Source organism: Agelaius tricolor, unplaced genomic scaffold (genome assembly GCF_023055355.1).
Source record: "Agelaius tricolor isolate 1412-34295 unplaced genomic scaffold, bAgeTri1.0.p SCAF_1, whole genome shotgun sequence".
NCBI lineage: Eukaryota > Metazoa > Chordata > Aves > Passeriformes > Icteridae > Agelaius > Agelaius tricolor.
This window is the reverse complement of record NW_027269261.1, coordinates 101900876-101927104: the sequence shown is the minus strand read 5'-3', so window position 1 is coordinate 101927104 and position 26229 is coordinate 101900876. Positions and strand designations below refer to the sequence as shown.

The following is a 26229-nucleotide window of genomic DNA, read 5'->3' as shown; positions in this document are numbered from 1 at the left end:
ATCCATTCAGGGATGTTTGTGACCCAAAATTTTGTAATTTTTATTTATTTTTATATTTTCTTCATTTTTCTGGTGCTGCAGGTTATGAGAAGTATGATATGAGAAGTATTTCTGACATAAGTGCATTTCCCTTGAAATGGCCTCTGATAACACGGTTGCTTGAGAGAGCAGTGGTGGGAGAGTTGGTGACTTAGAGTTCAAATCACTTAGTTAAGCATATTTATTATACAGGCTGCTCACATTCCTCAGCACCTTGCAGAATATTCCCCTCAGGTGAAATTTGCTGTACGTATACTAGGTATAAATTTTTTATTTTTTTTTAATGTTAATCCTGTCGCCAAGTCCTTCAATCACAGCAGCTGAGTCAGTTTTTTTGCTGTAGGTTGAGTCAGTTTTTTGCTGTAGGTTTCTTTCTTGTGAATCTTTACTCTGTTCAGTAACTGACGCACCTGGGTCACTCTCTAGGTGTGGTTGTGCTGGACAGGAATCTTTGGCTTGGCTCTGCCTGCAATTATCTGCCAGATACAGTCACTGCTGTTTGGTTCTTGTTCCGTGATTACTGGACCCGTGAGGCAAGCAGCCCAATTCTGCATGGGTGAAGTTGAATGAGATGAAAAAAGGTCTGGTTACTGTCAGTGATGGGACATTTCAGCTATGGCAAATGTGCAGAGAACAAGTGGGGGAATTGTTTGGGGGAAATGAAGGCTTTGAAAAGTCCGAAGTCAAACAGTTTCCCAATTAGAAATTTCAAACAAGGCCTAATGTTTGTTTTCAGCAGCCTGTTAATGGTTCGTCTCCTTCTGGAACTTAAATCCTGACCTAAGCCACCATTGGTTTCATGGAACAATAAAATCATTAAGAATCATACAAGCAGAGTTGTTTAGGTTGAAAAGTACCTTCAAGATCATCAAGTCCAGCTGCTAACCCAGCACTGGCAAGTCCACCACTAAGCCATATCCCTAAGTGCCACATCTACATGGCTTTTAAATAACCTCCAGGAGTGGAGCCCAGCCACTTCCCTGGGCAGCCTGTTCAATGCTCGACAATTCCTTTCTGTGAAGAAATTTTTCCTAATATCCAATGTAAATCTCTCCTGGAGCAACTTGAGGCCACTTCCTCTGATCTTGTCACTTGGGAGAAGAGACCAAGCCCCACCTGGCTACAGCCTCCTTTCAGGCAGTTGTAGAAAGGGGTAAGGTCCTCCCTGAGCCTTCTTTTCTCCAGGCTGAACAAACCCAGCTCCCTCAGCTCATCAGACTTATGCTCCAGAGCTCTCACCAGTTTCATTGCTCATGAAGATGAGCACTTCTCGTTCTTTCTCACAGTCTCTGCTGCACTTGTTCACAGGAAGCCCCGCTGTCACTTGGGCTGATGCCACCATGGAGGTGCCCATAAACCCCTGAGGCTGTTTCAAGGGGAACAGCTTCTCTGTCAATGTTAGTAATGGATTTTCATCCAGTTTATGTCATGATGTTTGCATTGCTCTGGCACTAGGAGCTAGTGCTGTGCACTCATTTAATTTACCCCAGGGTAGTTGCTACTGATTTGGTTCAAACCTGGTGTTGCAGCCTGCATGCTGAGGCAATCTCAGTTACACCAGTTCCTTGAAGGATTAACTATTCCAGTGTGGTTTTCTGCCTCGTGTCCTTCCAGCTTAACTGTATTAGTCTGTTTAATGGTGCCAGAAGGCCACATATTTGCTCTCTGTGAAGCCTCAAACAGTAGATGCATGCTTTTAAATAGTTAAATAAATGTTAATTATGATTCACAAATAGTTTTTCCCCAACTATTAAGTAATATCAAACACTGAATTTTTCAGTCAGTAATTGTTTTTCCAGCTGCTGAGTGGGACGAAGTATTCAATATTTTTACAGAGTTATTTTTGCAGCTGCTTGGCTGCTTTAAGCATAAAAGTCCTATGTTATTTTGTAGGGCTTGACAGCCTTGGATGCACAGTGGGCACAAAAAGCCTGTGGTGGGAGCGGAATGATTACAGTCTTCAGATGCACCTTGGTTAGCTGTGGATAGTTTGGTCTGCATCCAGATGAGCTGAAAATAGCATATTGGGCACTTTCAAAAGTTTGTGGTTTTGCAACATTTTCTCATCAAAATGTGAAGTCTTTTTCTTTCTCACCGTGAGTTATTACACATGTGGCAATTACTTATTTTTTCCTTTTCAAGATCTTGAGACATTCTGTGAGGGATTCAGCTAGTGTGAATTATTTCATGAAATAGTGGTTTGACTCATTGCACCTCCTTGAAAATAGTATAATACCAAAGGATTTTGTCTTAGAAGTGCATATTATGTGCTTTACACAGAAAGATCTTAAAAAATGTTAAAATATCAATTAAACCACAAGGCATGGTGATAGTGAAAGAGTCATTGTTTTCACCCACCGTGACGGCTACCCTGGCAGTGAGCACATGGCTCACATTTTCCCAGTGATTCATTAGCCAAGCCAGTAAAACATCCTAGGCAGTCTGATGCTGTGGCTTACTGGTAGCTGTTCTTCAGATGATTGCTCATGTCGACATGATGCATAGCAGTGTCAGAACATTCACTGTGGAACTTACCTTTTTTGTAAGGTATCTCTTACATCTCTTTTCTCTGGTTTTCCCACCAGATCTGCTCTGCTGCCTCACAGCACTGCTGTTCACATAAGCAGTTGCTGTAACTCTGTAAAGCTACAAAGAAGAATCACCTTCTAATTATCACTGGTGGGTTTTGATGGAGCCGCAGTCATGAGCACAGGGTGCACAATGGACACAACACTGAGTGCTGGGAGAGGACACTTAGCACTGAGCACTAGGGAGAGGATGATGTTGGTAGGGGAGGAGACCAAACTGTGAAGGGTAAATTCTGTTTGATGTTCAGTTGTGTTGGTTTTTTAAGCCAGAATAGAAAAGAAGCAGGATCAAAAGCCTTCACAAAGCAGAAGTGTGAGTGTAATGAAACGTAGTGACTAGACAAAAGAAATAAAAAAAAAAGAAGTTCATTATAAAACCCACCAAACTTACATTTCAAAGACCCAGAAGAAGAGGTGATCTGTCAGCCACCCAGCTTGGACTGGGCACCCAACTGGAACTCATGGTCTGGGTTCAGTTCCCTGCCTCAGTCACAGGTTTCCTGTGTGTTCTCAGGCAACCTCCTCCATCTGCCCCATGACTGACTTCCTCATTTTGCAGGGGAGATCATCTTCTTCACGTTCATTGTGAGGGTGAAGCGTGCCGATGTTGCTGAAAGATGTGGATGTTGCGATGGGAAGAGCCACCCTGGAGACCAGAGCACAAGGGGTGTGCTTCCTCACAGGGGATAGATGGTCACCATGCTGCTCGCATTTCTGTGTTAAAGAGTAAAGGAAATTATTTCCAGATCTCAAAAGGGCTGATTTTCTTCTTTCCAAGTCTTTCAGGCCTACTTTTTTTGTGGAGTTTGGCTGCCCCAGTGCAGCAGCAGGCATTTGGAATATTCCCTGTCTCTCACCTTTCTCCTCTTAGTCTGTCTGCTTATGTCTTTGAATCACTCCTGTCTGCTCAATACGCCCGCCCAGCACAACCCAATGGGATCAGAAACAGCTTCTGTCATCTCACAACTTACGTGGAGATCTCCTAACATGGAAATATGGTTGTTTGTAAGAAAGAAACCGAAGAGTGCTTGAGGCTGGTTGGAGGGGTACCAAAAGTGAGCCTAGCAGCTGAGGAAGGTGGTGCGAGCCAGTGGAATGTCACACTCACAGACTCCTGCCAGGTGTGCACTGGCACAGTGTGGCTGCTAAGGATGCCCACATAGCTCATCACCACCAATGGCCCTCAGCCCCTCTGCTCCTCCACTCAGTCCCTGATAAGCAAATACATTAATTGAAGGGGTTTTTATATGCTCTCACTCAGTGCTGATGCTAATTCTGAGTAAGGAATCAGAAATGACAAGTCACACGCCTTTTGATGTACCCTTTTATCTACTTTGGGTTGGTTGTTAAACTTTTAATTTCTCAGTACATGAAAACTGATGTCTTGTTCCTTCCAAGGCTGGTCAGCTCAGAGTCCCTTGCCATGAGAAAACACGGATGATTTAAGATGTAGTGCTGTGGACACTAGACATCCTCTCTGTGCCTGCAGTGTTTGTCCCTTTTCCTAACTGGTGAAACTGCAAATTCAGTTTGCTTGCAGCTCTAAAGGACTAGGGCCTGAAAACGCAGCAACTGATTAGTTGTCCACTGCTGTTTCAACCCCTCACCCAATCTACAAATAAAGAGTTATTGAGCTAATTTAGTTTTATACAGAAGTGATCTTCATCTTGCAAATCAGGAAGGCTATTTAACACAGTGTAATTGACTTCAGCTGTAAGATTCAATGCACTTATCTAGGATTACAGGTCAATAAAATGTAATTGTGCTGAGAGCAACAGGAATTACAGAAACACCTGGGGATTGTTTTGTGCCTTTCCTGTGAACAAGGTGTGCTGAATGTCTTTTAGTCTTATGGTTTGGGTTATACTGATGCTTGACCTGCCCATTGGTGGGAACAGCTTAAGTTGGCACCATTTGGTGTGGGGAGGTGAAGCCAAGCAGGTGAAACGATGGGTGGCCTTCTTCAGTGAGCTCTCATTTCTGTGTGCCTGGCCAGTGTCAGGATGGGGGAGCAGGAAGTAAGCAATGTCTGGTTTCATTATGATGGTGATGATAATAGGATCCATGAGGTATGTGAGCTTAAAAGCCCTATAACATTGCAGGCAAAGTCATCCACAGAGGACGAGGCCTGAAATCAGCTCAGTGCCTAAACATCCTTTTGTCTTGCCTCACCCAGTGCAGAAATAAATACGGGAAAACTGATATTTATTCAGTATTTCCTCTCACTATTTACCAAGTAGGAACCTCTGTAAAGCCAGTTGCTACCTGGAAACATTCTCTGGCCATTGTGCATTGGCTTTATGACTGTGTGCTGCAATTGTAGAGACCTTTTTTGCCCAAGTATTAATGAGCTTTTCATCAGCCACTCTGAATAAATGGGAAAGCATTAGATTTAATTTTTTACTTGCAGAGCTTCAGGGAAAAGTACAGCCTTTTTAGTGGGATGAGGACACTGGCACAGGTAGTGAGTAATTTGGGATGATGGCAGAGCAGACAGTGTGTCAAGCGTCCTTGTGACACACATGAGGTGCAAACTTTGTTATTCTCTTGTAGAGAGGCATCCCAAACATCAATCTTTGGTCCAAACATAAGGTTGTGTAATTAGGAGTGCTTACCTAACACAATGGTTATTTTCTCCATTATTTTTCTCAGTTATTAATTATCCTGTTGCAAGCAGGAAAGGAAAAATGTACTTTCAGACCAAAGTAACAGATTTGGCTGGTTCCAGTACTCTGACTTCATGAGCAATAAAATATATAATATTGCTTGCTACAGCACATGCTGTACTAATCATTCTCTGTGCAACTGCCTACTTTTTACATCATTTTAAGCAAATGCCAGGACTATGAGGAGTAATAAAACAAGACAATAATGGCAGAACAGGTAGGTTTTGTTGTACAAGTAAAAAACAAAACAAAAAAGACCTCCATCTCCACAAGCCATGAGAACTGTAGAAAGAGGCTCTGTTCGCCTGACAAAGTTAACCGGTAATTACTGAGTGCAGAAGACATCTTTCTTGCACAGGAACAAGCAGTGAGAATGGATCATGCAGGATGTCCCTGAAGCTGCTGCAGTCACATTTTAAGAGCAGAGAGATTGAAAAGAAATTTTTTTTTTTTCTGGTTATGGAGTTGGCATTGCTTGTGGCCTAATGATTGCTGGTTCTTACTACTGCTTTGGGTGATCGTTAACTGGGATGGTGAAAATACTGATGTTGAACTTCTGTTTTCAGGTGACATGAAACTGAAGAAGAAATTCATGTCATGCCTAAGGTTTCAGTTTGAGTTGAGCTGTCAGGGAGAACTAGATAGACATTTGAACACAGTCTTTGCTGACTTTATGAGGTGAAAAACCCTATTTCGCTTTGTTTCCCACGCCTTTATTTTTTAATCAGGACATTCAAGAGTTGGTGCAAAATTAACTTAAAAACAAATACAGGGGCACTTCAAAATGTGTCCACTTTGCATGCATCAAAGTATTAATGTTAGCATGTGCACGACCTGCTGGTATGCAGCAGCAGACGGCAAATGGTTTGTTAGTATTGGCAGTGCTCTCACAAAGCCAAATACAATTCTTACATTTGCTGGCTTGACAGTCCAAAGTGCTTTTCATTCCTATCCATTTTTTTTTCTGCTTCCTCTGTCTTCATATTGCCACCCTTGGACCTTAGAGTAGTAAAATGAAGCTTCAAAGAGTTTATGAAAGTTACAGTTGAAAATGTGTTCTCTTAGGTCAGGCAGATGAAACCAGTTCTAAGTCCAGTCTCTTCTCAAATTTGGCCAAAATAATATTTCACCTACATTTGGGGAGTGTGACAGTCCATTTCTCTCTAAAATAGCTGAAGTCGATACTTTTCTGTTGTTCAGAAAAATACAAGATTCCCCAAGATGTTGCAAGGTTGATGATACTCATTGGATTCTGTGCTGAGCAGTGCTCAATCTATATGCTTCTGGACATTATTTCTCAAACATGGTTGAGATTTCATCTTGTTTAGTATTGTCATAGGTTTGTTTCGTAAGTCTAGCTATGCAGTAATTTCTTACTTCAAAGAAATTGCTTGCCCGAAGATTTTTTTTAAAGCAAGGCTTTCATTTAAATTGAGTTCCACTCCATTCAGAAGAGTACAATCTTTGCAGATATGTCTGATATTAGTTTCATGTCCAACTATCTACCACAGTTAGGGAAATAAAATCTAATGTCATCTTCAGCCAGTAGATGGTTTCCTTTTCCCTTTTTATGCCACTTGTTTTTTCATTTCTTTTCCTCCACAGCTTTGGATTTTGTCTGTCTTCTTGTTTTAAAATCTGCTGTTGTATTACTCTCAATACCCAGTGTTTAGATGGGTCCTCCTCCATCTTCTCCAAAGCATACCAAGGTTCTCCTCATATCTCATGCCTTGTATTTAAGAATCAGTGGCATGATGTGTAATCCCTGAGTTACTGATTCACACTGAGAGCAGTGCCTCCAGCAGTGCTGGTGATATACTCCAGCTGCTGGTAGGTGCTCAGTCTGCAGCACTGGGCTGGAGTTACTGCCAGATAAAATGCAAAAATTGGGTGTCATATCAGCAACATGGTTCCAGTGGAGTAGTTTATGTCTAAGGGTAAAAGCTAATATAGACATGACCATCAATTTCTCACCCTTCCAAGGGCATTCTTCTAATTAAGACCATGTATACTCTATTGAATGTTTCCAATACTGTCCCCTTAATCTATAAATTATTGGTCCATTTAACAGGGCTCTGCATACAGCCCCAGCTAAGACACCTGGCTGGTACCCATTGATCCTGGTCCTCCTGCCCCAGTCTCCTCTTCATTTACTTGCTAATGGAGTAGCCTGCTCTTTCTGTTACAGTCTCACATTGTTTCTCTAATTGGCTTCTTTTTCTTTTGTCATAATGATTTTGCTATTCCCAGGCAGATTCCCTGGCAGGGGACTCGGAGTATGTCTGTCTAACATCACCCTTATCCTGGTAGTAGCAACCACTCTGTTTTGTGTCACCTTGTCTTCAGAAAACACCGCTAGAGGCAGTTGCAACCCCACTTGATCTTTCCCTATGTAGAAGATGTGAAAATACCTAATGAATCATTCTGGGGAGGTGTGACCTGCGGGATGCAGACGCGTGGGAGTGTTTATTTGTTGCAAGCATCAGAGGGGGAACCACTCCGTTATCCGAGTACCCATGTCAAAAGGTGGGAAATCAGCATGCTCTGAAGTTTCACTGTACCTTGATTCCTCTCCTATCTGTTCTCTTCCTGGAAGGTAGTTAATTTTGGAAACATGCACAAAGAGGAGAAAAGCAGCATGTAAATTCTCAGGATTTCCTTTGGGGGAGAGATCCCGCAGGGGAAGGAGGGAACTCTTTTAATAATCTTTGCAGCATTTAATCCCAAGAAAGTGAAATAAAATCAGTGCTTCCACTGAGAGTTGGCAGCGTATATTTCTGTAACAAGACCGGTTCTTTGTAGTACAGTCTGATTAAGACTCTATCGAGTTGATTGAGGAGAGCAAAATCTGGTTTTGACAGATGTTTCCCATGATCTGAAGAATACAAACACTCCTGCAAGATGACAGACGGCTTGTTTACATAAGAAATCTTTTTTTTAATTAAAAAAAACCAACAAAAACACACAAACACAAAGCAACATTTGGATCAGTCATTCTGATCAAGGCAGTGTCAATTATTAGGCTGTAAAGGGAACTGATGACTCAACTTAGGCACAGCATTGCGGCGATCTCCGATTTTCGGTTTCATAACAGATTCTTTTCAGGAATGCTTTTCATTCATACCTGATGTTTAAATGTGTCTCTGGGAGCGTGTATCACTTTGTGAAGGGGATGTGAGAGACTGGTGTCAGCATGCTCCGAGTGGCTGGGCAGAATTTGGGAGGCATTCCTGTACCTTGGTGGGATGCCCGGTGGGAGAAGGGTCCTCTGACACATCGCATTGTGCACTCGTACCTGCACATCGCCAGTGTTGTTACCATGGTAAATTTTATAGATAAGTTCACATCAGTAAAATTGAAAAGCACTTTGATTCAGAAAGTGAAATGTTTTGATGAGATCCCATGCTTAGTAATTCCAGCGAGTGCGCTTGTTAAAGCGGGTGAGTCAGAAATGGAAATGCAAAGCATTTCTCTGAACGGTGGCCGGAAATTAGCTTTGAAAACTGAAACAAAGCCCCAACCGCAGTTTTATCTATTTACCTAACAATTTTTGATCTGTGAAAATCCCTTTGTCTTTGGGATACATTTCAATTCCTCTCTTGTAGTGCTGGTGCGATCCTTGAGCTGGATAATCAACCATGTGAGGACTATCTTGGTATGTCTGACTTTTTTGGTTTAAAAAATTGAGTGTCCTCTTAGTGACTTCATTGCCTCTGGTGCTGCCATATTCTGTTATGCTTGTGGTGCAATTTGGTGGAAATGTAATCAGGATGGGATGTTTTAATATTTGAGTTAATGTAACACTGAGGAAGAAAACCAGGGGAATTGAGTGGAGTCACTCAGCTGCTTATTACCCAATGCATAAGTTGTGTGTGTATATACATATATATGTATTTATGTATCTATATATATAGCACACAGGGCTATCTGACTGTTCTGGCACAAAAAACTCTGCAGTTTGGGGCTGGCTGCTACCCAGCTTAGCATGGAGAGGCTTCAGTGGTCACAAGCCCCTCTGTCAGAACACAGCTCTCCATCTGTAGGGAGAGGGCAGAAGGGGGTCATGAGTGTTTTCATGTTAGTAGTGGTTGTCTTGCTGCAAAAAAATTTAAAAATCAGCATATTGAGTGATAGATAGCAACATTCTTTTCTTCATCCTGCACCTTTCTCCTCTGCTGACATCTTGGTACCTCTTGCTTATCCTTGCTGGAAGCTTTGGACTTGTCACTCAGCCTCAGGCAGTGTAAGGACTGACTGCTTTTCTGGCAGCAGGAGTGTGGTCTGAGGCCCATCAATGTAAATCATGGTGGAGGAGGACAAAGTAATAGATGTGTTTAAGGGACTTGCAATTCCCACGGCAAGGCTGGTAAAGTAGAGCTCGTTTCAAAGAGCAGGCGGTTTGGTGATTTTTCTTAATTACTGTTTACCTAAATAAATAAATAATGCATATTCATGGCTTTAACTAGAGTAAGTTGTGTTGAAATGTTTACTTCTCCTGAGGATAGTTATTAAGGGTGGGGTGTGGGGTGCAGCAATTAATAATAAAACATTTAGATGAGATTACAGAATGTTCTGATTGGAATAGTAAACATTATGCTAGAAATAAAATCAAATAAACAAAGCTGTCTTGAATTTAAAAAAAATAAATACTATGCTATCTGAAGAAACATGCTGAACAGAAGCAGTTTGGGTGAAGGGGCCATGCCCTTGGAGCTCTGCAGTATCACAGAGAGGCTTCTTCAGTGTAAAAAGCATCCCTGTGGAAGAAAGCCCCTCATTTTGAGTCTGTAAAAAAGATGATACAAATATTGGCATCCACACAGATTAGTGTGGCAGATGTAACACCTGTCAGCACCACTTTGAGGCTAGGGTCCATTTATTCTTTAACCGTGCAATGGAGAGTATTTCACCTGCTTATATCAGTAGTAAATAAAACCTTCATTTGCATTGTGAACCTCCTCCCTCCTTATTTTGCACATGCCTTTGAAATTTGGACTCATCCTTTCATATCTTTTGGCTGTGGTTCCTTATCTGGTTAATCAGATCAAAGGGAGCCAGTGATGTGTTCAAAGATTCTTGTGACAGCTGTGTACCATTAGGCTGAATGATTAAAAAAACCCCATAATTGTAGTTTAGCACAGTAAATACAGATTGGTCTTTCAGTTTAACATACGGTTGCAGGCAAACTGAGCCTTTGACAAAAGACCTGCTGCTTTAACCCCATGCAGACAAAATTGGTTTGCCCCCAGCCCCACCTGCCTCCAGCCATTTTGGGCCAGCAGACTGAGCAATAGGTGTATCTGTCCTGTTGCACTAGGTTGGGAATGAAAAAGAAAATAGGAAATGGGCAGATAGTAGGTAGGGAGCACCGAGGTAACGTGTGGGGACCATTAGCCTCAAAGCTCCTTGTGCAGCTGGGGTGGGCTCTCTTTTCTCATTGAGCTGTCCCTTTGCAGGCTGCTGTCCTTTCTGTGCTGTTTCCTATCTTGGGCATCTTTTGGGGATGAAGGCTTCCAGTCCCCCTCATCTAGACCAAGTTGCTCCCCTCTAAAGTAGCTTCACAGAGCTAGGATGCTCGCTGGCACCTGGCCCACCCGGCGTGCTGCTGGCATGTCTCCTGGACTCCCTATCATCTAGAAACCGAAAAGCGGCTTCTCTTTGGCTGGCAGTGCGGTCTGACTACTAGCACAGCTGACTACTCCTGTGGTGGAGTCTTTGCTTGTGTCAATCACCAGTGCAAGTCCCTGGCTGGTCTCTGAAACAGAGCAAGATGTTGAGGAGCAAGCACTGGCGGATGGGCTGTCTTGTTCCTAGCACAGGTGGAGGGAATGTCCCATTGACTCTGGTGCTTGTGAGGCATCTTCACAGCTGTTTTTTTCTGCCTGATAAATTTCCCTCAACCACATTTTGCTTCTCCCTTCAATGGATAAACCTTTTCCCTGACCCATCTGCCTGCTCTGCAGGATCTGTGAGTGGTTCTGTATCCCAAAAGATAAGGGTGTTAATGGTGGCTCAAGGTGTCCTGTTGGTCCATCTCCCCTGTAGCAGAGGTGCATGGTTTTATAAACATGGTGCATTTTCCCCATTGGAAGAATCATTCTGGGCTACAGACAAGATTTCTCTGGAGCAGAAATACCCATTTCCATCTTCACCTTTTTTTTTCCTAAGGGTTTCTGGGAGTTCCAGCTGCATGCCTTCTGGCAAAGCCAGCAGCAGCAGGGCTGCCAGAACCTCATGTGGGGTTTTGCAGGTTGAGAACATGTTGCACACACAGAGTGCACAGCACAGTAAAGCTGATATCAGCTCGCAACTAATTATCTCTGTATAAAAATTCCCCTGCTTGCCGTTTTGCCGTTAGAGGCTCGCTGGTAAGATTTATGACTCTGGCTAAAATGAAGTACCATTTCCTTTTTCTCAGCATTACTGTGCATGGCCTCTTTGGCTTTTCTTGTTAAAAAGACCTGAGTTCACCCAAGAGGGAACATATTTTTGAACCACTTTCCCATCACCATTCCCCCTTTCTCTTTTTTATATTTTTAACAACCACTGAAGATCACCCACAAAGCAATTTCAAAGTCTTTTGACTTACCCCTGTTTGGAGTGAGGGGTGGGGACAGAGAAGATGAGAGGCAACTCCTTCATGGGAGATGGAGCATTTGCTCACTTTCAGCCCTACCATAGCTTGCACAGGCAAGATATGGACATCCATCAACATGGGCTCCCTCTTCATAGCTTGGTGAGCAGCTATGGCATCCAAGATTTACATGAGCTAAAGGATAATTTCCTCACTTCATGCTGTAGCATGGGGGACCACCTGTACAGCTGGAGAAAAAGCTGTTTCTCCTGCCCTTATGTTGCACATGTATGTCCTCATTTGACAGGATGATGAAAATGAGACCACTGACTGAACTTTCTGAACTTGCTAATATATGGCTGACTTCATCCTAAATCACCTTAAATTAGTTTGTGTGACACTGTAAGGCAGCTGGGGTTTTTTTCTGAGTACAGAGGGAAAAAAGGGAGCAATGTTGAGCTGCTGCCATCTCTTCCCAGTTGCAGTGAGACGCAGTTATTTTTGTATTAGAGCTTGGAGGAAAACCGGTAGAGATGCCAGATAAACCTCCCCAAAACAAACATTTGTGTTAATACTTAAATATTGTTCATCTTTTGCAGCATTTACTTATCTGTTTCCCACATGCTGAACCTTATGGGAAGTTTTTGTGGTTGACTGTGGCCTGTTCTTTCGTTCTCTATGTTAACTGTTTTCTCAATTTGCAATTTTTAAAAGAAATCAGCAGTAAAAGTCTGACTGTGATAATCATTCAACATGGGAACATCTTTTTGGCATGGCAGGGGTGTGTTTTTGTGGGTCACATGTGTTGGGTCAGGAGCCTTGGAGCATTAACCCAGTGAGCTGTGTCATTTCATGATGACCTCGGAAGCATTCTCATCCCAGAGAACCAGCACTGGCTAGTCTGGTGTCATCTTCCAGCATGCCAGACTAAGGGACAGCAGTTTCATCCTCATCACTGAACCATCTCATTTTCTCCTGTTTGTATATGTGTTAACCATAATTTCCATCCCTTAAGGGGAAATAAGCTAGGTGTCTGAATTTTCATCAGATCTGACACAAAGTATTAGGCTGTGGCTTTTGCTGTCTATTGGTTTTACTGCATAGGACATAAATATTCAATTCGTGTCATCTGATAAGGTTGCTGGGGAGGGGGTTTTTCTCACAAAATATATTAACTTTCCTTTCACACCTAGCCATTCTTTCATGAGTCATAACCCCAAGATAAAATATTTTCGATGGTGGCTTTAAGTCAAGTATATTCCAATGAGAAAATCACTCAGGTTTTACATTAAAAGATTTACAAGTTCCTGTGGCAGTAGTCTTGAACTGCAACCTTATGCCTTCTAGCCCTGCCTGCTTGATGTGTCACAGACCTAACTGCAACCAGAGGACAAGAAAGGGTGGAAAATTCTCACTATGCTTCTCTGAAAGTTTTCTGTTTAAGCCTGGTTGGTTTTGTTAGGTGTAGCTGGTGAAAATCCAGTTTTCAGACTCTGGAGCGCTCCAGGGCAGCAGCAGCTGCCTTCCCCTGCAGCCAGTCAGCCAGCAATGGGTGTCTTGAAGGTTCTCCTGGTGACTTCAGTCACAGTCTCTAGCTAAGGTGGCTCCTGACACTGTTTTGCCATTATCTGAGGGAATAACTCAATCTCATCTGCTCTGACTGCTGACACAGCTCACCCAGATAGGGATGCACTGCAGAGCTGGTGCTCACAGCCCTGGGATGGGTGGGTACCTCCTTGTTTGTGGTCCACTCCTCCTTGGTTGTGTTGGTTTTCTGCATCCCACCTCTGTACACTGGGAAAAAAGCTGCTGTGCCCTTCTGACTCCTGTTTTGGCTGCCCCTGGTTAAACAGTGCACGTGGGAACAAGCAGGAGTGATAGATGGGCATGCTCTTTCCCTTTGGAAGAACTCCACAGCTTATTATGAGGAAATTAGGTGCACTGAGGGTGAAGCAGACCATGTCTCTTTTGTGACACAGGTATCAATATCATCTTGGGTTTAATTTACAGATTTCAGGGAGAGATCAGGCATTAGATGTCAGGAGCACTGCAAATGCCTTCTCAGCCTCAGGCGACCCTTCGAGCTACAAATGTTCCCATGAAGCTACTTCAACCAGACAGAAATTACACACAAAATGCAAGGAAAACACGTTTGCTGATCTGTGATGGTATTGCATGTAACAAAGCAGGATCCTTGACTTCACTGGGATCAATTTCTGTACACATTTGTGTAAGTAGCATCATTGCACCCCACCAGGTGAGGCACTGCTTCAGAAAACACCAGGTCTGCTCTGTTTGCAGACCTGTGCTCACCGCTCCCAGCTCTCAGGTGCTCAGCCTTTCTTAAATGTTTTTTCCTCTTGTCTGCATCTGAGAGAAGCTCATCAACTGGTCTCCTTGTGTGGGTCATTTTACTTAGCCCTCATTCTACCCACCTATGCTGAACATCAGGATAAACAACCCACTGTGTATTTGCTGCATTTGTGTATTTGTTGTTCACTTCCCAGCATCTCCAGTGTTCTTGAGCACAACTACATGATTTTCTGTGTTTGAAACACCTTTCATGATAAGTGGAGTAATACCCAGGTACATTCATCATGCCCTTCTCAATTCACCTTTCTTGGTTTGTTTGTTGCAAACAGAAGAAGTTGCCAGTTTTCTCCTTTTAAGCATTAAAGGCCTGTTAAAAACAAAACCTCTCCTTTGAACACTCTCTCTGTATAACAGAAATCCAAACTGGAAGGTGTTTTATTGAAGCAAATGGTTTTTCAATTTCTTGCATTCTTCTGCCAGAGTGTCTGGTGTGTCTTCCTTCACATTTGCATTCCTCAGTGCTAATTTCAGCTGCCAGGTGGTACTGGAAGCCATCAGAAAGGGGGAGAAAGAAGGTAACCTGGTTCAAAAAATGTACAAGAGGTTGTTAAATAATATAAGTTTTTTAAAAATTGAGCAGATTTACAAAGTCCAGTTGGAAGTATTGTTATTTTTCTAGATTTCTTTGCAAGCTCTTTAGGCAGATGCTTCTTTTTAGAATAAATGTAAGGTTTTCTTGCAACCTCCAAGACTGCAGGAGCTGGTTCTTCAAGCTGGTGTAGGACAGTGATTTTGTGGCCTCTCATGACCCTGTTAACTGATGGCCCACATGTGCAGGTCTGTGCTGAGAGCTGAGACCTTGATGTGAGCAAGCCTTGGAGCAGAGAGTAGATCTTACCCTGCCTAAGATTCTTCCAATGCTGTAAACCTGGCTGATCAGCCTGTTAAACTGCTGAAATTCCTCTTCAGTAGGTGCACGGTTGGCTCTTCCCATGAGCTCAGTTTTTGTGTATTCCTGTAGGTTTGCAGCTGTAGTAACAGCTTTGCCTTTAATACTGTGCCTGTTTCAGGACAAGTCTTTTGTTGAAGGGAAGGCATGAAGGAGCCCTCGTGCTGAGCATAGGCAGGGGTCAAGTTTCATTCTACCCTAAGCTGACCCCTGGGCAGGGAGATTCCTGCTTTAGTCTTTTAGATCATGTGTAAAACCTGATGCTGGCTGGATCATCCCGCATGGGGCAAGAATATCTGGGGAACATGGGGAGAGGTATGGAGTGAGACATTTGCAGAAGGGAATGAAATGTTTGGGATGCAGCCTCATGCTTTCTACAGCAGTGAACATCAATCAGACCTTCTCAGAAAAGCTTCAGTGGTGCTGAAAGTCTTCTTTCTCCCCCCACCTCCTGTGCCCTTGATTTTCTCTTGTTTCCCTATTCCCAAAGTCTGTTTATTCTCTTTTTCATCTGATACACCGTGGCATGTGCAATTTTTGCTCAGGAAAATAAGTTATGCTTAAAAACACAGAGGCTTCCCTGGTTTTAGTCCTTTGGCCATTGAGTAAGCAACAGTTATTTTTGTTCTACAGTGATTTATGACTGAACAGATTTAGAGTTTATATTTTTAGGTTTATAGGCAATTTAAATAATCTATATTTGTGACTATAAATATTTGGTATTCTTACAGTCTGTCAATGAATGTTATGCCCAATTGAAGAAAACTGTATAAACTAAAGAGACACAAGCATTGTGTTCCTAGCACAGCCTCATGATTCTTTTCAAGTACCTAATTAGGCAATCCTTAAAGGTAGCAAGAGTTTGAGCATTGTTGGTGAACCATCTAGAAGGGTGCCATCCAGAGGAAATAACCTGCTTTCCATAAGTGAATCAATTCTCCACAAAACTTGGAGTACAATGCAGTAGGATCACTGCTCAGAAATTATTGAATTTTTTTACCAGGAACAGCATACTTAGAAAAATAACCACCAAGTCTCTCTCATTTGCACTGCTTTTTGTTTCCCCCCCCCAACACACACACACTTTTTTATGGAGTCATAAACAGGCATTAGTCATAATAAATAGACATAGCAGACATCTCTTGAGAAACCAGGATTTTTTACTGAAGAGTTAATTTTGCATGTTTTTAAAAAATAAGAGTAGTTTTTTAAAAGATCTAAACTTCAGGGGTTTATTTTCCTCTGCCTCACCTCCCCCTTTATCTAGCTTTAGTTTGTGGTAATCCTGCAGACGCAGCCTTTGCAGTGATCCTGTGAAGACAGATACATGCCACTGCTTGTACTGCTGCTGTCCCCTTCTGTTCAAAAGAAAACCATCTTCCTTTCCACTCCCAGTTGCCAACTTCACTCAAGTAAATAGTAGTTAAGCATTCCAATGTTTTTTCCAGGAAAACAGTGAAGTATTGGGCACTGGCAACTTGAAAACCTCAGCCTGAGAACCCCTGTAGCTTAAAGCTAATTACTTCTCCTTCCACAAGTATTTCCTCCCCAGCCACTTCAGTGTGACCGTTTCCTTGATAGATGGGGGAAGCCTTTTCTGGGATTGGGACTGTGCTCACTGTGGGGTCTGGGCTGTATGATGATGCTGGGATTGGCTGCTGGAGGTTTCACCCCCCCTGCTCCAGCCTCCTGGCCCCAGCCCTGCTCTCACCAGCCTTCCCCATCCCAGAGTGCCTCCCCTCCAGGGACTCCAGCCCTGAGCCCCTTGCACAGAGGTGACAGCACAGTGAATTTTCTGTGGGCAGATGAACATTGCATTCTCTTTCCAGTTTTCTTTTGACATGGACTGGCATGACAGGTAGCTTTGCTTTAGGGTAGCTGCAGGATTATGACACACATTGCATCGACCCAGGGATACCAAATTAAGCTGATGGTGTTTCTTTGAAGCTCGCCAGAGTAAAGGAGAAACAAAGGAACAAATTTTGTGTTCCTAACCTATATTCCTTGATAAAATCAATGCAAAGCTTTGACAAAAGCCAATATTAATTATTATTTAAAGCCTACTAGATAAATTTGCTGGTTTTATGATAACTCCTTTCTGGTGTGATATGCAGTTTCATAAAACCACAGGGTGATTTAGGTTCAGCTTTTTATCTGGTTCCAACCCATCTGCCATGGGCAGGGACAACTATCACTAGACCAGGTCACTCAAAGCCCAATCCAGCCTTGGCCTAGAACACTTCCAGGGATGGAGCATCCACAGCTTCTCTGTGCAACCTGCTCCAGTGCCTTGCCACCACCACACTAAAGAACTCCTTAGTATGTATGCGTAACAGTGCATGTACCTGTGGTATGATCTGGTAGAGTAATCTCAGAAATGTGATTATTAGTTAGTTTAGGTGTTAGCTTATCTGTTCAGAATTCTTTTCAGGGGCCTTATACTGTATGACTGGAAGGAAAACACGGTCTTTGTAGGAAGGTATCTACAGCTTAAAGCTTTGACAAAGTGTGAAATGGACATAAAGTAATTGTCATGTTTGGCATAAAAACCTTCTATATTAAAGAAAAAAGATGCCCCAGCGTGTTTTTTAGAATCAGAGGGAAAAAACAAAGAGGTGTTTGTAAAGATTCAGTGCTTGATTTTTTTAAATTCGTGCCTTTATTTTATTTTAGGTTGCTCCAACTGAGTTGCCAGAACACTGCCCCACAGAACTTTGGAGGGTCACTTCTTAATGGATTGCTGCAGCCTCTTAATTTCTCCATTGATCCTGTTCCCTGCATCGTGAGAACATTTTAGCCAGCACAGAACCTAGAAAAGTTACATGTAAGTTGTGATTCCAATTCCTTTCTATTTAAAGAAAAAATGAAAAAAAAAAAGATCTTGGGAATGCAAGGTAGAGGCAGTAAATATCACACTTTAGAAAAACACCGTAAAAGCTGTAATTCAACTGCAAACATTAGGTGGTGAATAAATTGTTATTGAAGTAGTTACTTGCTTTTTAACCTAAATAGTGATTGTCATTTTGACGGCTTTTCTAAGTGTTCTGCTACGACAGTAAACCATAGTGAGAATTGCCTAAAATAGCTCTGTTCCCCCACTGCTCTAACGGCGCTTTGTTTTTCTCTGCAACGGGCTGCATGTGTACACACTTGCCTTGGTGTACCCTGCCAAAGTTGCACGTGCTCCACGTCAGTTTGGAGGCCATCACCTGCCCTACAGGACTGCAGGCACCCTTCTATTTCTCCCATGATAGAATCCATATGCTTCTCCTTTCGGGTTCCTGGAGTATTTCCCTTGGAGGAGCCCTGATGCTGCTTCATCCTTCATCCTACTGCTCCAAAAGGCTCTGTAAGCATCAGAAGTGTCTTTATTGCTACCTCCTGCTCCTTCCAGGTGGAATCAGTGCTCCACCTGAGTGTAGGAGGGTAAAGAAAGTTGTGCATAGATCTCCTAGGGACAGATTGAGAGGACTGCAGATCCCTTCCTAACTTCTCAGCTGGAGCAGTAGTCCCCTGTGCTTGTTGTGCTTGTTTGATATTTCACCCAAGATGGGGAGCAGCTTATGATCCTGTGCACGTATTCAATCCCTGATCCCACAATGACTGAGTCTTCCTCTGAAACATTCCATAGTGCAGCCTGGCATAGAATCAGTGGGGTATCTTGGTTTGTCTCTTTGCAGTTTGTCAGCAGTTCTAACCTTAATTCTGGTTTCTGAGCTAAAAGAAGCTTCTGGACCACTAGAAGGATGGCATGGATGTGGTGGTCTGTGCTTTATGGAGGGTGGGGCACCCCAGAGCTGACAAGCTTGGGAAAAGGCTTGAGCACAACTTAATTTCATTAATTTTTAAAACAAAACCAAATTTCTTTGTGGTTAAGAGGTTTTTATCTTTGGGATGGTGTTATAGAGCAGCTTGGCAAAAGGAGGTAATACAAAATTGTGGTTCACAGTGTGGCACTGTGGACGTTACCACCCTTGTTTGTTTACTGCAGTAACAAATGCATATGATGCAGTTTAGTCAGAACAGGTCAGTGAAGCAGACCACTCCTTACAGGTCAGTTTTTCTTGAATGCTAACTAATACCATTTTTAGTATGTGGAACTGATCTGTATGTAATACTACTTCTAAAAAAATATTAATGTTTTGGAACCAAAGTATTTACATTAGAAATATACCTTTATTTGAAGTACTTTATTTGCTTATGTGACACTAAAATATTTACTAAAAAAAGAAAAATCTACTGTAAAACTGGGATTGTGTTCTTTAATACATATGGAAATTCAGTTTTTAAAGAGAGGAATTTTTTTTTCTAGTGTGATAAGTATCAGCAAAAAAAATGGTGAAGTCATAGGCAGTGGAGAAAGTCTGGGTAGGAGCAGAATTCACTGTCAAAGAGGCCTTACAAGGTGTGAGTTTGATTTTGTTTTCCAAAAAAGGGAGAGTGTTGCCATTTCCTTGAGGGTCTGGCATTCTCTGGTGCAGTTATTAATCAAATCCCCCTTAGCAAGAATTGTCTGACTACAGGAAAATTTTGGATCTGGCTTGAAATTTGTTTTTAGTGCTTGTCTTAAGGGAAGAAGACTTGAAAATATGAGTTGTAACAGCTAGGCAGGCAGAAAAAGCTTGTTTTTCATTAGTCCTACTTAGCACTATTCCCATGAGGTTTGGAAGCCTTATCACAATTTTTTACAGGCTTTTCTCATGATATTTGAAAAGCTTATCATTAGGCATCTTGCAAATTCACTATTTAAAACACTTCCAGAGGAACTAACTTCAAAAATATCATCCTTGTTGGGGGACTTGAAAAAGCAGACAGAAATGGGAAAGACAAAACCTCTCTCATTCCAATAAGTGCATGGGAAGTTTAGTCTTGCTCTTTGTTATGCTACAAATAATCAGATGTCTCCTTTTCGAGGAACAAAATCAGATCTGAGGACCAAATGAACTTGAAAACCAGTATGAGGATATAGGAGCTGTCATCAAATATATGCCTTTCCTTTTCTTTTTTCCTTCTTTCTCTTTTAACTGTGGTTATGGGCTTCAACTGTGCATCATTTTTAAAACATGGTGTGTACTCAAGCTCCTAGAAAACCCATGCATCACCTCCCAGGCTGTTGGCCGGGGTTGCACCTGTCGTGTGTGCAGATCCACGCCGGCACAGGTGGACATGAGGGCAAGCTGCCTGTTGCTTATTTGATTTCTCTGTTTCCCATTGTCTGGCTGGTTTTGATGACAGACTCTGCTAGTAACAATTACCTCATTATAGCAATTTCCATAGAAAGAAGCAGACTTTCACTTGTTAATTAGCCCTGCTGGAAAGAGCAGTAGCACAAGGTTGACCCAGCTGTAACAACTGCATTCTTGTTGCTTTTCCCAGAGTGCAGTGGGGTAAATAAGTATGCCTTTCCCCTCTTCCATTTATTATTTTCTTTCTATAATACTACTAGGATGCTGATGGATAAAATCTCTGTAAAAATAGCACTTAGTGATGTGTGAGTTCAAAGCAGAATGTCCCTTGCTTGTTCTGACAGAGCATATTGCAAAACCCTGTTATGGTGCGTGTGCCAAGGTAGTAAAGAAAACCCCATTTCTTCCGGTTCTCTGGGAATGAGTCCTGGGTAGTTTAGACTGAGTGTACTGTAATGTGGGAGTACAGCAGCCAGGGAGAAGCTGTGCTCTCTGCTGAGAGGCTCTCTCCATTTGTTATCCCAAACAGCCACGAATGGCAGAGAATGTACAGAGCTGTGTCTTGGAGCAGCTGCTGGGGCAGGGCTGCTGGCATCCAAGCAGAGACAGGTGACTATTCCTAGCAGTGTCCATACTCTGCTCACATTTCTCATTTTGTTTTAGCCCTGTGTGATTTCCTTTAAAAGCAGCAAAAATAACATCCCAATCAATGTCCTTCTGCATCTCATAAAAAGACCAGATTGGTACTGCTTATCCAATGTTGTGAATTCAGCAAGGGCCTATAAGTGGTTTAAACAGGATAAAAAAATAAGGCAACCCAAAACTCAGAAAGTTCTGTCCAGAAATTTCATATTTGCTAGGTATGAGTTCTTCAGAGTATTTAAAAAAAAATTTAAAGAGTTCTTGAAATCTATGCTATGCCCATCTCTAGGCAGATGTAAATAATGTAAAATTTTAAATATGCAGATAGCAGATATTGGTGGTTTAATGTCTGTCACCTGCCTACCACCACAGCCTGGGAAAAATGTAATTTTTTTTCAATCTGCTCTTAAAGGTCAGATAATTTGACAGAATTCAGAAGAAAAGCAGATTTCTGAAGGCAAAATTGTATCACTTTGAACATTGACTTACCAAACACTCCTAACCATCAGTAGCAAACCCTATTCTCAAGTGCCATGACCATACCTGAGGACATTGGCAAGTTTATCTTACTGGATGAGAGATGTGGCCATGTCTACGTTTCACGATTTTTCTGGTACGTTTTTCTGTTGGAGTGCTGTTTTCATAGGGGTGAAGGCACTTTCTTACTCATTTTATGGTACTGGCATATCAGGACTCTGTGCCTCGTGACACCAGTGTGTGGAGTGTCTCCTGCCTCAGGGACCTTCACAACCTCCCGTGGCATCCTGTCCATTGACCACTGCTAGCAGCTCTGTCAGTCCCTCGATGTGATCAGGTGCTTCTCAGCACTGTCAGAGCCTCTGTACCTCAGCCAGGCTGGTGGCCAGGGACAGCTTTTGATACAAACACATCAATATATATATAGTATATGATTTTTAAAATAAAATATGTATCTGGACAAATATATGTCCTGAACGGCGCTGGTGTGGCTTCAGGCAGGGTGCCTGCACGTGACACACGTGTGGGTGGTGAGCCAGGGTCCCTTCCTGGAGGTTTCTGCCCAAGACCCCGGTGCTGGAGGCATCCCCATCCAGGCACACACAGTGACCGTGGGCTGTGTGGCTGGGAGGAGCACTCTGCTCCTGTTCAGCTGCTAACAGCAGCAGAGGACAGCGGGGTTTGCTGCAGTGTAGTGTGCCATCCGAACCTGAGCTCCTCTGACACCTCTTGCCTTGCTGGCATTGACCACAGGTTTGTTTGTTCGTCACCCCAGCGGTGCCACGGGCTGCGTGGGCACGCAGCATCATTGATCTGTTTACTCGGCGTTCCCCTTGTGGCCGCCGTGTTGTGGCGAGGACTTTTATTTTTTGCTGTGGCAGGTGACATCGCGGGTGTGTGTGTGTGTGTCAGCCCAAGGGACTGAGTCACAGCCCTCCCTCCACCCAGGGCCAGCGGCACTTCCCCTTTCCCGGCGGGGTGAGCTGCCAGCCCATCTCCACAGGTCATCTCACCAGCCTGTACATTGCATTTTTTTGGTTTTTTACAGAAAAGCCTGAGAGACGGTGGCAGCCAGACCAACTTTCTCTGTAACCCAAACCAGTGAAAAGTAAAATCCATCTCACCACATCAGTTTTGTTTTCACTGCTGGCTCAACCTCTCCTCTCCCTCTGGCAGAGCCCTGCACAGTCATTCAGTGCCCGGCTTGGGGGTGGTGTGGTTGTTAGCTCAGTGGTGTATGACCCATTTATTTTCATAATACTTAGATACCCGCGCTTCTGCGGCGTTCGGCACACAGGTGCTGCGACCTAAATCCTGGGCAGAGAAGCGCACACCTGATTCCAGCGGCGTGCCTGGGGAGCAGTCAGCTCTGCCCCAGCCTTGTCGGGAGCTGCAGGAAGCTGGTGTGCTTTTGGGTCTAGCAGGCAATTGATGAGCAAAGGCAGGTAAAGGTGCATTTCTCTGGAGCCAGCGCTTTGTCTTCGATCATTTAGTTAAGTATTGATTGCTAGCTGGTGGGACATGCTTCCTGTTACGATGTACACAGAGTAGAGACGTAAAGGCGCTGCATTGGATCGTTCTCTCGCTATAATAACCGGCACTTTCCGCGACACCAAGATGATTAATGGCACAAGATTGCTCACTCTCAACATCTCCAGACACGGCATCACCCTCGTGTTGGGTCTGGTCTTAAGATAGATCTTTTTTCCTTTATTTCTTTTTTACTCAGTTAGTTGAATTCGTTTTCTGCGGGTTTTCAGATGATAATTAGGTTTATGCTTGTGTTACTTTCTGTAAATGGAAAGAATCAGGCACAGGACACACAGGAGAGTAAACTGGCATCACAGTAGCCCTGAGAGTTTTAGGTACAAAATTAAAGAGTAATTTGCAAAGTGACTTGAAGTAAAGTGGATTTAAACACAATGAAATCATCCTTGACAGCAATTTGTTTGAAGTTCTTCTACTGTTATGAGTGTAAAGGGATTTTTTTCTTTTTAATTGCCAGTTTCTGGGTAGAGTATTCAGCATAATTTCTCACAGGTAAGTGAAGCATTAACTCCTTGTACCTCAGTATTTTGGGCAGTGTGGGAAGAAACTGAGAGTTAGGGGGAAGCACCTTCTCTACTTCATCATTTAAAAATCAGTCAGTGGTCAGCTAACTTAGAGAAAGACTTTACGAGGGACACTGGTGCTGGGAAAAATGTATGAAAATCCACCAGAATCCTGGACAGTAGATAGGCACAGCATGTGAAAAGTTGTCTTCAGTGTTTCACAGAATATAATGGCACTCTAGATATAAACTGGAAAAAAAAGTAACAGCAACTAGCTAGTTTGCATTCCTTGTTCAGATGAGCCATGAGTTTTGGGGCTTTTACATTTATATACTTTTGCTGTAGGTGTTGGAAGTGTGGGTGGCCACGAAAAAGCAATGGTTACAATAAGATTTTCCGTTTATTGCCCTTTGTGTACAACTAAAAATAAGATTCAAATGCTTCAGCATTTGTGGAGCAAGCATAATATTTCTCTGCGATCTGATGACTGGCTTGCCTGCAGCTTCAGCTCTGTCTGGTGGGTGAGTCCTAGGTATTAATGCTTGTAAATGGTTCTGTGTTGGAAGGAGAGTCAGAGCTTACTTGTGGTGTGGTCTGGCTGTGTTAGTTCATCAACTTCTTACTGGAAAAAAAAAAAAGAAAAAGTAGTTAGGCTTAGTACATAAGTTAAAGGTGGTGATGAAAGAATTTTGGAAGCAGAATTGTTCTGCTGTCTGGAAAAAGCAGCTTTGGAGAGGACTGAAAGATCTTTAAAGTCAAAACTTTCAAAACTTCAGTGGTGTACCTTGAATTGTTGATCCAGAGCTTCATCTTCTGGCAAAGAAAAAGTGAAGCAGAGAAAAAAAAAAGGAAATCTATATAAATCTGCTGAGCTTGAGAAACAAATTCTCAGGGTTAACTTTTGGCAGATAAAATCCTTTTGGTTTGCTTTTTAGGGTGACTGTTGAAATACATTATGTGATGCTTTTCCAAGTAGTTGCACTGGTTAGGAATCCACTAAACCAGTTGTGGTATCTTGAACTACTAAAGTGTTCTGACCACATTAATTGATATGTCAGTTCGTGGTCAAGAGAAATATTAAAGAGAGATGTCAGTATATGCAGGGAAATTTGTAGCTTCATGGTGTCAGCTTTGGTGCTGTCCCAGCTTCGCTCATTAGTAGCTGTGGCATTTCCAGAGAATGAGTGTGCCTGTGCATGTCAGGCTTCTCGGTCTGATGTCATTCTTGATGGATGAGAGGAGAGAGCACCTATCCAAGAGCTGCAGGACCCAAGGTAGAGGTTAAAAACTTGCTCTCTGCTGTGTGGCAGCTTAAGCATCACTGCTTTCTTGTCACTTCATGACCTTCCCAGCTTTGCCAGGCTTTGCAGGGCAGCAGAGGTGTTGGTCTTGAGAACTGGGCTTTATAAGACAATAGGTTTTCACTCTGACTAACACCACGTGGTGCGGAGGATGTGAGGTGCTGGGGGCACTTAGAGGTACACGCGCTTGTTCCATGGACTAGTCACGCTGTCAATGGTGAGTCTTTCATTAGGCAATATGAAATCCCTTTAAATTAGCTTGGTGTAGTCCTCCCTCTCCTCCTAGGAGAGCTCAGTGCCTGTCATTGCTACCTTACTTTTGCCTTTTTGCTGAAATGCTCCTTTCTGCTTTTATGTCTGTGCCTGCTCATTGAACCGGCTCTTGCTCTGATACGAAGTACAAATGGCAAGAGAGCTGAGGCAGTAATCAAGACTTCAAATATTTAAGATGGGAACGGGCAAAACTTCAGCAATTATTAGTTTCCCCCACAGTGGTTGCTGCAGGGAATTACATTACCTCTGTTACAATCACCTGCATGTCTTAGTCCTGTCGGTGCCCAGATGCTGACAAGGGGCATAATCACTTGCTGTAATATTCTTCTGTGGAATTTTCCCTTTTTCAGTACAGTTGTAGAGGTGGGTTTTTTCTCCCCACCCACCCTTCCCCTTCTACTGCTGTGCCTGCTGCAGGTAAGTTCAAGCCTGATGGCTTTGAAGATAATGACAGGAGAGAGTGCAACATGTGCGTCATGTGGCAGCGGCACTCCCGCGCCGATCGCTGCTGCTGCGCTTTCCAGCGGGATGAGACACGCTGGGCTCTTCCAGGGGTATCACCACACAGGCTATTTTTAGGGATGGCACATTGGGTGCATTGTGCAACTATCAGTACCCACTGCTGTGCTCTTCATTTTTTCCCTTGTATGGTGATGAGGTTTTTAAGGTGTTTGCCTTTCTCTTGAAGAGGTAGTAGGATCTCTTTTTGATTTTTTTAACTACTTGTAGAGGTGCTCCGGGGAATCTGTGACGTTATGTTTTCTGTACACAGTTTGAAGGGAACAGTCCTACATGTGGCCACTAAATTAGGATTAGTGCAAGTGACACAAACAATGTGGTTGTGATTTTCAGCTGAAGAGTTCTAACAACCTCTTGGGTTGCAGAGCAGAACTGCTACCTTGGGAAACCCCCAGCTTGTTTTTGGCTTTTTTTTTTTTTTAACTTTACCACAGAAAACAAGCTGTAGTCAGGCATTTTTACAGTTTTCATAAACTCTTTCTGTGGCTCTCATCGTCTGGAGTCCCTTGAACAGCCATGTCATGCTATACTGTGAGACAGTGACAGCAGCAGATGCTTTGGGATGTGGTGCAGCCTCACAGTGGGAGCAGAGCTGGACACAGAAGTTGACTGGTGGCTTCTGTCCATCGCTGCTGGAGGAGCAAGGCTGGC

The 26229-nt window shown here is 43.0% G+C and overlaps 1 protein-coding gene across 5 annotated transcripts in view; it reads left to right on the top strand.

The window, feature by feature from the left end:
* The window catches only part of BACH2 (BTB domain and CNC homolog 2), a 188141-nt gene that overhangs the window by 86214 nt on the left and 75698 nt on the right, over positions 1-26229 (top strand). For 4 of the 5 annotated variants that reach the window (XM_071445870.1, XM_071445862.1, XM_071445866.1 and 1 more), the window contains one exon: positions 17803-17953. The exons of the other annotated variant lie outside the window; for it this stretch is intronic. The gene's annotated coding sequence lies outside the window, so the exon portion shown is untranslated. The remainder of the gene's footprint in view (positions 1-17802; positions 17954-26229) is intronic. 5 annotated transcript variants of the gene reach the window in all.